General features: G+C 49.0%; 1 protein-coding gene and 1 long non-coding RNA gene across 2 annotated transcripts in view; one reads left to right on the forward strand and one right to left on the reverse strand.

The window, feature by feature from the left end:
• On the reverse strand, nt 1–9542 carry LOC129135797 (uncharacterized). The gene is made up of 2 exons (XR_010151266.1): nt 9331–9542; nt 1–2406 (listed from the first exon to the last, which is right to left on the reverse strand). It is a non-coding gene; the product is annotated as an uncharacterized LOC129135797 (long non-coding RNA).
• CSRP1 (cysteine and glycine rich protein 1) overlaps nt 9338–13257 on the forward strand; it is a 23912-nt gene continuing 19992 nt past the window's right edge. The window contains exon 1 of the mRNA XM_009440635.4: nt 9338–9680. The gene's annotated coding sequence lies outside the window, so the exon portion shown is untranslated. The remainder of the gene's footprint in view (nt 9681–13257) is intronic.

Raw genomic sequence — 13257 nt, forward strand, 5'->3', positions numbered from 1 at the left:
TTCCTTCCTCTCTCCTTTCCTTCCTTGCATGAACTAGATGCTACCCTAGGCACTGAGCATACAGATATTGACCAAGATCTAATCCTGTCCTCAAAGAGTTCACAACCTCATGATTGTCCTCAGCCCCCTGTAGCAAAGGAAACTTTTATTGGGACCACTTCTTTATACCCTGAGCTATGTAGAGTAAATCTAACCTTTCTAAAGTCACATACATCTGCACTTAGTGGGGGCTCAGGTGATGGAGCTCCAGTGCTCATAAGCAAGTGAAAAACATAAGGTAGATTTAATATCTTGTAGTTCTTTAGTCCTCATCGCCAGGGTGGGTCACAGAATGCCCATAGTAAAGGAAGCCAAAGTCTCCTTCCTCTTTGGGTCTCAGGGTCCAGATATTGTATAGCTGGAAGCTTACTACTGAGACACTCAGCAGCTGCCAGGCAGGCAAACTCCCTATTTCCCACACAGCCAAGCTTGACCACCATTATTCCTGGCTCGTGCACCCTTTCCTATAAAGTTGGTGGTTGACATGGAAGATCCTGGACATTCAGGTCATAGTGCCATCAAGGGCCTTGGGCTGTCAACCTCTGCTGTGGTCCTTGATCTCACTCCCTATTCATCTCTGTGAAGCTGCCTTCTAACCTGGGGCTGTGTCTTATCTCTGACCCAGCTCTTGCTCATGCATGATGACTGCTCCTTGCTTCCCTGTATTACCCCCAAATGATAGCTGCTATGCTTTGTGGTTGCTTGTGAAACTGCCTTTGCAAAATTATAACTGAGGAAATTATGACAGTAAAGAAATCAGACCTACCTAACCATTTTGCTTCTAACCTTTAAGCTGTCCTTGTTCATTCCTGGGCATAGGTGGAAATAACTTTGCCCTGAAGGAATTCAGTTCATGATTTGACTCTAAAACAAAATTAATAATAGACCTTTCCCAAAAAGACCCTCTTCTTGCCTGGGGACCAGTCTGCCTTTGCAGGGCTAACAAATTAGCTACAAGATTCGAAATTACAGTTTAGGGGTCACGCAGTCTCTGGCTCCAAGAATCTGAACCTCCTTAAATTGTTCCTAGGGATAACACTACTGTTGTAAAACCTAAGATCAGTGCTTGAGATATCTTGCAGACCCTACACTCTGGGTGGATCAGCTGACACAACCCAGAACTGTAATCTGGCTCAACCAGTTCTACCATCCCACCCAGGAACAGAAAATAGCACAAAAAACTCACTTCGACCCTCCATGATTCCATCTCCAACCTGAGCAATTAGCACTCCCCACTTCCCAAGCCCCTACTTGCCAAATTAAAACTCTGATCCCCGAATGCTCGGAGAGACTGATTTGAGTAATAATAAAACTCCAGTCTCCTGCACAGCCGGGTCTGCGTGAATTACTCTTTCTCCATTACTATTCTCCTGTCTTGATAAATCGGCTCTGTCTAGGCAGCAGACAAGGTGAACCCGTTGGGCGGTTACACTTGTGTGCTTATCTTATCTCTCTTGCTACAATACAGTTTTTGTTAACTGTTGCTTTCTGGTTTGGCCCCTGTCTACTACTGTTTTTGAGGACTCAGCTTGGACACAGCATCTGGTTATTCCTGGCCACTTGCTATAAGAACACAAAGTCAATTCTCCCCCCTCTAAGAATCAGTCTTGGTAGGCCTTCACCCATGATTGCTAGTCCACTGCCTTTGCCAGCTGTGAGCTGCCATCCATCCCAGCCTCCTGTCTGCCCCTTGGAGTCCACTTCAAAAGTCATCTCCCTCTTCCTCAGCATCTTCTCTTCAAAGAAATGTTTCTCATAAGTCTTGGTGAAGATGGCTCAGTAAATACTTCTAAAACCTTATGTTTTCCCTTAGCAATGCCAAGTCTGTAAAAACCACTTTCTTTCCTAAAAATGCATTTCTGAAGGTACCATTAATGAAGATCTCCGCCTGAAATGACCTTCCTGCCAGCAGCAAGTTGTATTTTCCCCAAATGGTTGCAATAATACTTTCCATTCCACATACTCTTCCAGAACCTTGCCACTCACACATCAGGAAATGGAGTCTCTGTCCTCTTCTTTGAAACTGGGTGGGGCTTTGTGACTGTCTCAACTAGTGGAGCACAGGGGAAGATCTGCTATGGGCCTTGCGAAGCCAGTTTTCAAAAGGCGAAACAACTTTCTCCTGCTCTCTCTTGGGATGCTTGTCCTTGCAACCAGCCACCATGCTGTGAGAGAGTCCAGGCCCCATGGAGAGACCACATGTAGGGGTTCTGGCTAACAGCCTCAGCTGAGGTCCCAGCTGACAGCCAGCATCAGCCTCCAGCCACAGGAGTAAGGGAGACTCAGTGAAGAATCCAGCCAGCTCTCATTTGACTGTAATCACAGGAGAGATCCCAGCAAGAACAATCGGCTGAGCTTGGGAAAACCCTAAAACCATGAGAGAGAAAAACAAATGACCGCTCTGTTACACTACCAAGTTTGGGGTGGTTTGTTGCAGAGCAATAGGTAACCAGAATGCTGTCCATCTCCATACATTATGAGCCTAACCACCCTTTATGGCCCAGCTCATTAGCCTGTCACCTCCCATGTAATCCTTCTCTGATCCCCACAATGGAGTTCTCTCCCTGTCTGAACTCCCGGTGCTCTTTCTGTGCCAGTCTCCTCCACATCTGGGTGCACACTTCAGCTCTCTCCTCCCTGTAAAGTCTCCATTCTCCATTCATATCTCTCGGCACCTAGCCCAGTGCTTGGCACATAGTGGGTGCTCAATACAGGCTTTCTCTGTCTGGATGCGTGAAGGATAGGGAAAGGGATCTTGGGGAGAGAACATCTACCAGTGGAGAAGAGAGGGTCCTGAGTTGCAAAACAGCTTCCAGGGCTTTCAAAGGCCTTTTTCACTGACTAGTGTCCTAGGACATTTCTGGCTTCTCTGCTAAGAATGTAGGATCATGAGTTAGAGTCAAAAGGATTTATGAATAAGTATCAAGTTGTCAGAGGTGTTTGAGCCGGAGCAACTCCATCTTGTGTAGGGGATGTGTAAAATAAGGCTGAGATCTACTGGGCTGCATTCCCAGGCGGTTAAGGCATTCTAAGTCACAGGATGAGATAGGAGGTCAGCACCAGATACACGTCATAAAGACCTTGCTGATAAAACAGCTTGCAGTAAAGAAGAACGCCAAAACCCACCAAAACCAAGATGGCGACGAGAGTGACCTGTCCTCACTGCTACACTCCCACCAGTGCCATGACAGTTTACAAATGCCATGGGAACGTCAGGAAGTTACCTTATATGGTCTAAAAGGGGAGGCATGAATAATCCACCCCTTGTTTAGCACACAATCAAGAAATAAGCATAAACATGGGCAAAAAGCAGCCCTCAGGGCTGCTCCGTCTATGGAGTAGCCATTCTTTCATTCCTTTACTTTCCTAATAAACTTGCTTTCACTTTACTCTATGGACTTGCCCTGAATTCCTTCTTGCGTGAGATCCAAGAACCCTCTCTTGGGGTCTGGATTGGGACTTCCTGTAACAAAGGGCTCCTTGGAAAGAAAGGATTGTCCAAGCTGAGGGTTTTCTTAGGATTACAGTGTATGGCCACTTGGGGGCGCCGAGGCGCGGCGAGGTGTCTTTCACAAGTTCACCAGCAGGTGGCAAGCTTATTCGTGGTTTCTTGCAAACTATGGATTTATCCACGCACACATTCATAAAATACTGAGCACCTACTCCATGCAAGGCTCTTTGTGGCTACAAAGGAGGGTAAGCTACAATTCCTGCCCTCCAAGACCTTCCAGGTGAGTGAACTCAATGTTTCCTTAGCTTGTCTTTGGGTTGAAATAGTTCTTCAAAAGTCATCCAATCCTTTCTTCTGTCAGTGTAATTTAATATAATCGACCCTGATGGAGGACAGGCGTCAAGAGTCTTGCCAAGGCCGGGTGCAGTGGCTGACGCCTGTAATCCCAGCACTTTGGGAGGCTGAAGTGCACGGATCACCTGAGGCCAGGAGTTTGAGACCAGCCTGGCCAACATGGTGAAACGCCGTGTTGCAGGGTTTCTACTAAAAATACAAAAATTAGCTGGGTGTGGTGGCGCATGCCTGTAGTCCCAGGCTGGGAGGCTGAGGCAGGAGAATCGCTTGACCCCAGGAGGCGGAGGTTGCAGTAAGCATAGATCGCCCCACTGCACTCCAGCCTGGGCAACAGACTGAAACTCCGTCTCAAAAAAAAAAAAAAAAAAAAAGAGTTTTGCCGAAAGTCTGGTTATTTTCAGTCTACTTCACTGCTTTAAGTAGATTGGCCAGGTGATCATAGATAACATCAGAGCAGTGAAGGTGGTGTGGCTAGGGACCAGGAGAACAGGGAGAAAGAGATTTTAAAGCAGGAGGAAAGCAAACTGATCAGTAGATTAGGAGCTGGCGTGATTGGAACTGGGCCTGTCAGAAAAGCCTCTCCTGAGCCTTCAGCCAGCTCCCTGTGGCCGCACTTCCCTAGAGCCTGTCAGGCTTGGAACAGTGGAGCCATGCACAGCCAGCTGCCCGGGAGCTCCCTGCTGCCTGCTCCTGCCCTGAGTCCCCAGCTCCTCCTGCTTTCTCCTCCCCACACTTTGGCTGTGAGAGCCACTCCACAGTTTTGCCTGTTTGGGACAGAGGCAGTGGCTGCAGAGGGAGCAGGAGGGAAGTGACCTTACATCAATTTCAGGCCAAGGGGAGGGGAAGAGGAAGTGGTCATTTAAAAACCTATCTAGACTGTTTCACAGTGTTCTTAAGGACCCAACCCTGAGCCACCCCAGTGCACTTCTGAATATCACCTTTCAAGCTCCCCTGGAGCTTCACAGTGTAAATGTCAGCCTGAAAATCAGAAGAGGTTTCTGGATCAGGAACCCCATAGAGTTTTTATTTTGTTCCTTTCTAAATGGATTTCTCCTTTTCTTGCCTCTAAGCATTTTATTTTTATAACATGTATACACTGCCTTTTCCGATTTTCATTTGCCTCTGGCTGCCAAGCTCATTTCTCCAGCAAACCCTGAGAGATTCTAGGAATCCTCCTTAGAAAACATGAATACAGGGACTGAAAGCAAATGCTGGGCCTTATTCCACAAGCCCCCTTTGACTTGCCTCATCCTAGCCTAGGCACAGCCGAACAGTGCCAGAGCCAGGGAGAGCCTTGCAGATCACCTACGTGGGTAGGCGGGCCTAGTCATATTCCCAGGGGCCCACAGAGATACTACTCACCAAGCACAATACATTTCCTAAGAACACCATTTCTCTGAACAGTAAGTAATTTTATTTATTTATTCATTTATTTTTTGAGACAGGGTCTCACTTTATCACCCAGGCTGGAGTACAGTGGAGTATAGTACGGCTCACTGCAACCTCTACCTCCTGGGCTCAAGCGATCCTCCCACCTCAGCGTCCCTAGTAGCTGGGACTACAAGCATGCCACCATGTCCAGCTAATTTTTGTATATTTTGTAGAGACTGGGTTTTACCATGTTGCCAAACTTGGTCTCAAACTTCTGGACTCAAATGATCCACCTGCCTCAGCCTTCCAAAGGGTTGGGATTACAGGTGTGAGCCACCGTGCCTGGCCAGTGAGTCATTTTAAACATTATCTTTTTATGAAGACAAATACAGTTATGTGCCAAGGAGAATGCAAAATTCAAATAAATTTTTGCAATAAACCCCAAGACTTCAAGGACTGGGAGTGGATTGATTCTGACAACACTGTGGGTTCCTTACATTTACCTCTTTGCTGTCAGAGGTACCTCAGTGGAAATTTTGGAGAATACTGAGTTAGTCCAACCTCCCATTTCACACATGAGGAAAGCTGAGGTCTAGGCCATGGTCACAAAGCTACTAAGTTAGCTACTGCTGTAAGCCCTGGTCTCCTCACATGCAAAGCAGGGGGTAAAAATAGTCCTTACTTCATACAGCTACTGCGAAGATTAAAGGGGACAATTGTGTAAAGTACCTGACAGGTAGTAAATGCTTAATAATTATAATTATTCCTCATTATCAACAGTATTTTATTCGTTTTTTGTTTTTTTGAGACACAGTTTCACTCTGTCACCCAGGCTGGAGTGCAGTGGTTGGATCTCGCCTCACTGCAACCTCCACCTCCCAGGTTCAAGCGATTCTCTTGTCTCAGCTTCCACAGTAGTTGGGATTACAGGCACATGCCACCATACCCGGCTAATTTTTCTATTTTTAGTAGAAATGGGGTTTCACCATGTTGACCAGGCTGGTCTTGAACTCCTGACCTCAAGTGATCTGCTGGCCTTGGCCTCCCAAAGTGCTGGGATTAAGGCATGAGCCACTGCGCCAGCCATCAATAGTATTTTAAATCATAGATGACAGAGCTGAGACTCAAACTGCAAGTTTAGGGCTGGATTTTTTTTTTTCTTTTTTTAGACCATTAGATGAGTAAACTTCTTGAGGTCAGGATCCAAGTTATAGGCTTCCTTGTATTCCCAGAACCTAGAGACCAGCACAGAGTGGGGCCCCAATAAATGTCTTCTGAGTGAATGGTTGGATGGATACATGGATGAACAGGTGGATGGACGGATGGATAGATGGATGGATGGAGGGATGGATGGATGGATGGATGGAGAGACAGATGGATGAACAAATGGATGGATGGGTGAATGAATGAATGGATGGATGGACAGATGGATGGAAGGATGGACAAGAAGATCTCCAGCCCAGACTGGATCTCTAATTTCTCTGGGATGATGAGCAGAGCTAAGCCAGACACATTCCCTTACTCTTTCCTCAGCCTCACACTCAGGTCCCCTTCACTTGTGATCAATGCGGAAAAGAAGGGTTTCACCACAGGAGAGGAGAGAGAAGATGTAGCATCAGGATGCTGATGAGGGAGGAAAGAGAAGAAAAGATGCCAGAGGAAGCGGCAGACAAAGTTGGAAGCTGGAGGACAGGGGCCCTACTTCCTGCCTGTAACAGGCCCCACTTCATTCCTAGCAGCCATCAAATACCAACCCAGAGGTATTGGGAAATAGAGTGCACAGAGAGAACATAAAGATACTGAAAAGGTTAGACATTTGTGAGAGTCCTGAGAAGCAGGTAAGCCCCTAAGTGTGCCAAGCCTCCTTCTAGAACCCCTAGCAGATAATTTATTGGTGATGAGCTCTGACTGCATTGTCTCTGCAGATGTGGGTGCTGCTGACCAGCTCGGGCCAGTCTAGATATGGTTACATAAATGAGGTCAGCCAGAATGAGAACCTCTGCAGAATGAGAATCTCTGCCTTAAGGATGTCCCAAGTATTGATAACGTTTACTGATTTTTCTGTGATTTCAACATCAGGCTTGCTCCTGTTTGCATGGTGGGTAACCCCAGCATCACCTTTGACTCAACTCAATCCCAAAGCCCTTCCTCATCCCTCAAGTCTTCTTTATCTGCAAATGTGCTATCTAAGACCAAGCCCAAGTAACTGGCAGCAGGCTGGGAGAATAATACAGTCAGAAGGTGAGAGGTTCTGGAAAAACACCAAACAAGGCAGGTCCTACTTGGCTTCATCTGTAGCTCTGCGTAGACAGCTCCTAAGACAAGTGACCTGACAATCTTTGGGTGGAAAAGTGGGGTGACCATCTGCCCTGGACTGCCTGAGATAGTCCTGTTGCCTTAGTGTAGTTACGAATACTACCACATACCACTTACTATCCAAAGCATTCTGGTTTAGATGACACATTGTACAGCCATTCTGTTTATAAGGTGCTTTAAGATCTGGGAGAAATCCAAGTGTGACTGCAGTGACTGCTCTTCTTTTTCTGGATCTACCCTAAAGCCATTTCACAGCACAGGTTGGCATGTCCTCACAGGGAAATCTATCAACAGTCCCACGACTCCAGACAGGACAAACCCAGACCAAAGAAGGAAATGTAGGAGTTTGCCCTTTTGTAAAATCCTGGGCAAAACTCCGAGGCTCATCTCTCCAAGATACTGAGAATTGAAAGGAGAGGGGGAAATCCCATGGGATCGCCATCTTTGGGCGGAAGCCCTCGGTCTCTGACACTGATGGTGGTTCTGCAGTTTAATGGACCTGTTTAACTATTGTTTGGTCAGTGCAGCCGTGACCAGAAATTCTTCTGGTTCTCCTCCTTCATCTTGGTTGGGTCAGATGAAGATGGCCCAATCTGCAAGAAACACTGGTTGTGTGCTTCTAGACATTTTAATCTTGGAGGGCCTTGTTTATAGGATGGACCTGGCCAAAGGAAAGATGTTACTTACGGTAGAAAGCAAGAAAAACCTAGATAAACACTTTTTTTTTTTGAGGCACACTCTTGCTCTGTCGCCCAGGCTGGAGTGCAGTGGTGCAATCTTGGCTCACTGCAACCTCTGCCTCCCGAGTTCAAGTGATCCTTCCACCTCAGCCTCTCGAGTAGCTTGGATTACAGGCACACACCACTACGCCTGGCTAATTTTTTAAATTTTTTTGTAGAAACAGGGTTTCACCAGGTCTTGAACTCCTGGGTTTAAGCAATCTGCCTGCCTCGGCCTCCCAAAGTGCTGGGATTACAGGCGTGAGCCACAGTGCCTGGCCAGCTACTTCATTTTCTAGATCATAAGATGCTTAACTTTATTCCTGGCAAAAAGTTGATTCAGCAAACCAGGGCTTTAAGTGAAGCCGGTTGGGGCCTGAACCCTTGACACCTGCCCAGGGTGGAAGACGTAGCAGCTGCATCTATGGGCCACCTGGGGTGTAGGGTGACCAGCTGGAGGCTGTGAGCTTCTCTGCTCCCTGAAATGCCTGCACGGGGCACTCAGGAAGGGCTGGGGACTGGGTGAGGAGGTGCGGACAGAATGTCCCCTGGAAACTGCCCCAGGGGCAGCTTGAGTGGCCTGAGCCTGTGTCTGTCCTACTGAAGGTTGGAGCCCCAGAGAAAAGCCTCTATGGAGGCACCCACTTTTCAGAACTGCTGCTTTTGCGGGAGAACACCTTTTTCCAGGTGTTGTCCTTAGGGTAGCAGGGAAGACTGGGAAAAACTGAGGGGCAAGAGCTGTTGGAGGGGGGAGTTACATTTATTGAGTGTCTATTACATGCCGGGTGTTGCTGAAGGTCTGCGGGTCCCACAGGATCTCCTTTTAGCCCCTCACATCCCTGTAGATTACACGCCGTTCACAGATGACCCTGAACCCAGAAGGGCTGTCTAGGCCCAGGGCCCAGCTAGTGAGTGGATGGGCAGAATCAGACCTGCCCTGGAAGGGTCTGTCTTACCCTGGCGCCCAAGATGTGTCCCTCACCCTCTGCCACCAGGACAAGTAAATTCGAGACACCCTTTCGTTAGGGGCTCAAGTTTATCATGGGTCTGACCTCTAAGGTCATATCTCCGCCTTCTCACCTGACAGACAGGAAACTCCTGAAATGCCCCTCGCACGTGCAAGACGTTTTCCGCGGTGGCGGCGACAGGGCGCACAGTGGGACCGCAGCACGAGCTCGGAGCACCCCCAGAGTCGGCGACTCCTGCCCCCGCCCCTGCCGGCCGGCCTTCCCGGGGCCTGGGAGGGCAGCACCGCCGGGCTTCGCGCCATGACATCAGCCCTGGAGTGGTGCAGTGTGCAAAGCCCACTGGTTGGCGTGGCCCGGGACACGCCTTCCGCGGAGCGGAACAAAACGGCGCGCAGGCCGGGCGCACCCAGCCGCCACTTCCGAGAGCGCCTGCCGCCCCTGCGCCGCCGAGCCAGCTGCCAGGTGAGTGCGCCCTGAGTCGCGCGGCTCTGCCCGCCGCGGAGGGGCGCCTGGGCACGCACTCAGCGCCTCCCGGTCTTGCCAGCCCCGCCGCAGCCCCGGGGCTGTCGCAGGCGGGGAACTGTGAGAAGTGACCGCAGTTAGCCCGGGCAGTGCTGCTCTTTTCTGGAGGCACTAGGTCCCTCCCCATCCCGGGCCTTCCTGGGCTTCCTGGACACAGTTGACTTCCGCGTGTGCGTGACCCAGGGCGACCCGGCTCCCCGCAACCGCCTGCAAGTCGGGCAGAACAATCGGCGATTCTGCGCGCCACTGACGCTCATTGTATGGCAGAGAGATGAGGGCATCCGTGCCACCCCCTCCCTCACCCTCCTGCTGGAGAGAAAATGCCCGCGGGCGGGGTGGGGCAAACATCTGGGCCTGACCTTGGACATCTGTGTCCCTGAGCGCAGGTGTGAGTTTTCCCTCTTGTGAAAGAACTGCATGGAAACCTCTCCACTCCAAATCTTGGTGCTAGGTGGTGATGGTTACTGAAACCTGAAAGAGCCTGCAGTCAGTGTTTTGTGGCCTCAGTCCTTGAAAGCTGGGAAGTGATAAAGGGGCTGGTATTGAGCACATTTAAAGCAAATCACAATGTGTTAGCTAACAATCAGCCCTCTGAGGCAGGTATTGTATCTACTGGTACAGACTAGAGAATATTTTGCATGCTTCTGGTTCTGGTGCTGTTGTGAACTAACCAGGACCCAGGAATCAGCTGGAGCAATAGTGGGCTCAGGCTCTGCCTAGAGCCCTGGGCTCCAGCCACCCACCCGCTGCTCCCTGAGAGTGAATGAATGGGCAGGCTCTCCCCACGCTGGGATACTATCACAGTGGCACCGAGGAAATCCACTGGGCCCTGGTAGAAAGTATATCAGTATATCATGAAGAGGTGGCTTGGAGTCTTGGTGGGATTGTTTGGAAGGCAGAGTTTTGACTCTTGGATTTGCCACTTAACACGCAGGTTTCCTTGGACAAACTATTTAACTTCTCAATGTCTCAGTTTCTTTCAGGGATGCTACTTGGGGAGCATATTACACAGAACCTCCAACACAGGAGTGATCTCTCAGTTACTGTCTTTCTTGTCCTCCCCTCATCCCTTGCCTTCCTCCCAGAAGCTAAGGAGGCTGGAGGTGCTGGTTGTCTCCCTCTGTCCTCTCAGACTGCATGTTGGGGATTTTCCCCAGGTGGGATTTGGGGATGGGTACTGAGCCTCCCCTCAACTGCTCTCACTCAACTGCTGCCTCCTGACTCTCCAGCTGGTTTCTGGCTACCTCTTTTGAGAGAGACTGTCCTCAGCCCTCAGCTGCTGGTGGGCAGCTTTTACCCATTGTTTCCTAAATCCAGCCTCCTCCTGCTCACGGTCTTCCAGTGAATGACTCTTTGCCTTGGAGAGGATATCCGGGGCGGAGGCAGTCAGACGAGGAAGGAAGTTTATCCTGCAGAGGGTGTAGTGTGGGTTAGAGGAGAGGGAGGAGAGAACTGTCTGCAAGGCCTGAGATGCCCAGTATGGAGGGTATGGGGAGGAAGCAGGAGAGAAACTAAAGAGAAGGCCCATCAACTCTGCAATTGGCCTGCTAATAAAATGGGAAAAACAGGGGTGCTGTGGCCTATTTGCCTCTGGTCTGTCTTAGCACCTGCCTTCCTAGCCCAGGTGTTTGCTCTTTTAATTGCACACATGTGCATCTGCCTCTGGAGCTAGTGAGTCCTGACTGGGCCAGAGTTGCAGCCTGGGAGTGTAGTGACACTTGACTGAGTGATCAGTAAACATTTGATGAATGAGTGGGGTAGCAATGGTCTTTCAGCTGAGTTGGCCTACGGGATACTCATAAACCTTGCAAATAGTTACTAGCCAGTTTTTCCACTTGGGTAGATTGACAAGCAGGTGAGAGAAAAAAGGCGTAGGTTTTTTTTTGGGCTTTTTTGTGTGTTTTTGTTTTGAGGCAGTCTTGCTCTGTCACCCAGGCTGGAGTGCAATGGCGTGACATTGGCTCACTGCAACCTCTGCCTCCTGGGTTCAAGCGATTCTCCTGCCTCAGCCTTCCAAGTAGCTGGGATTACAGGTGTCTGCCAATATGCCCAGCTAATTGTTTGTATTTTTAGTAGAGACGGCATTTCGCCATGTTGGCCAGGCTGTTTTTGAACTCCTGACCTCAGGTGATCCACCTGCCTCGGCCTCCCAAAGTGTTGGGATTACAGGCATGAGCCACTGCGCCCGGCCTGGTGTTTTTTTTTTTTTTTTGGAGACAGCGTCTCACTATATTGGCCAGTCTGGTCTCGAACTCCTGGCCTCAAGTGATCCCCTCCCTGTCCCCACCACCATCTCAGCCTCCCAAAGTGCTGGGATTACAGGCATGACCCACTGCGCCTAGCAACATAGTTTTTAATTCACTGTCCATCCCTGGTGTGGGAAGCAAATTGGGAAGGCTTTTCTGGCAGGTTGTTAAAGTTTTAAATATGTATGTAAGCCTAGCTTATTGTGAAACGTTGGCTTGCTAGATGAAGACACATGCGTTAAATATTTTGGGATCCAAAGAGGTGCTGGTGAGAATAAGAAGACTTTTTCCTCCAAGTCAGCCATTTGGCATTACTCAGGGCATATTGTCAAATATCAAAAGAGATACAAACCTGAACGATAAGTGTTAGAGTTGGCCTCTCCTTAAGATAAGGATAACCAGATATCTGCACTTGCGGTGTACCAGACAGTGTGAGAAATACTTCACATGTGTTATCTTGGACAATTTATGAGGTAGCTACTGAGGCTCTCCATTTTACAAATGGAGAAACTGAGGCTCAGAGGTAGTAAGAAACTTGTTCAGGATCACAGCTGATCAGTTGTGGAGCTGCCATTCAAACATAAGCTGACTGTTTCCAAAACGTATGCTCAGTCACTACCTTATTATTTTTCTTTGCTCCTCTACATTTCCTTTTTCCAGATCAACTCACTAAGGAAATATCTGCCATTTGTGAAACACATCAGCTTTACAAGGTGCTTTACAGTGGCTTATAAACTATTTAAGGAAGACACCTTTCACTTGGATGGATCAGGGTTAGAACTCCTGACCTCCGGGTTTTCAGTCTGTTGCATGGCCAGGTAGGAGCAGAGGGGACCCCTGAGAGTTAGTTCCCAGCCACTAATGGATATGCTTTCACCAGCTCTGCATGTTTGAGTTTCAGAGCCAGGTTTGCAGAAAGAAAAGAAGCCTGGAAAAGAGCCTGCTTGAGAAAGAGAGAGCTAGCAAAACTTGAGGGGAGGGCAGAGAAGGTGAGGTGGAGGGGTCCTGGGTTCTGACTGCTGTTTCTAGTTGTCAAGAATTTATATGGTAATGACGTGCCTGTACTACGCAGCTACCCAGGAATGTGTCTGACGCCAGCACTGAGTAATTCCCATGTATGGTAAAGTGTGTAAATACGGGGGCAGCTAGCATTTCCAGACTCTGGTATTTCCAGTGCTTCCCCAGGGCCAGAAGGCAGCGTCTGAGTCTTCAGCGGTGACAACAGGGGAAGAAATGGAAGGTTAGCAGCTGGAGCTCAGCCCCAGCTAGGC

Source organism: Pan troglodytes, chromosome 1 (genome assembly GCF_028858775.2).
Source record: "Pan troglodytes isolate AG18354 chromosome 1, NHGRI_mPanTro3-v2.0_pri, whole genome shotgun sequence".
NCBI lineage: Eukaryota > Metazoa > Chordata > Mammalia > Primates > Hominidae > Pan > Pan troglodytes.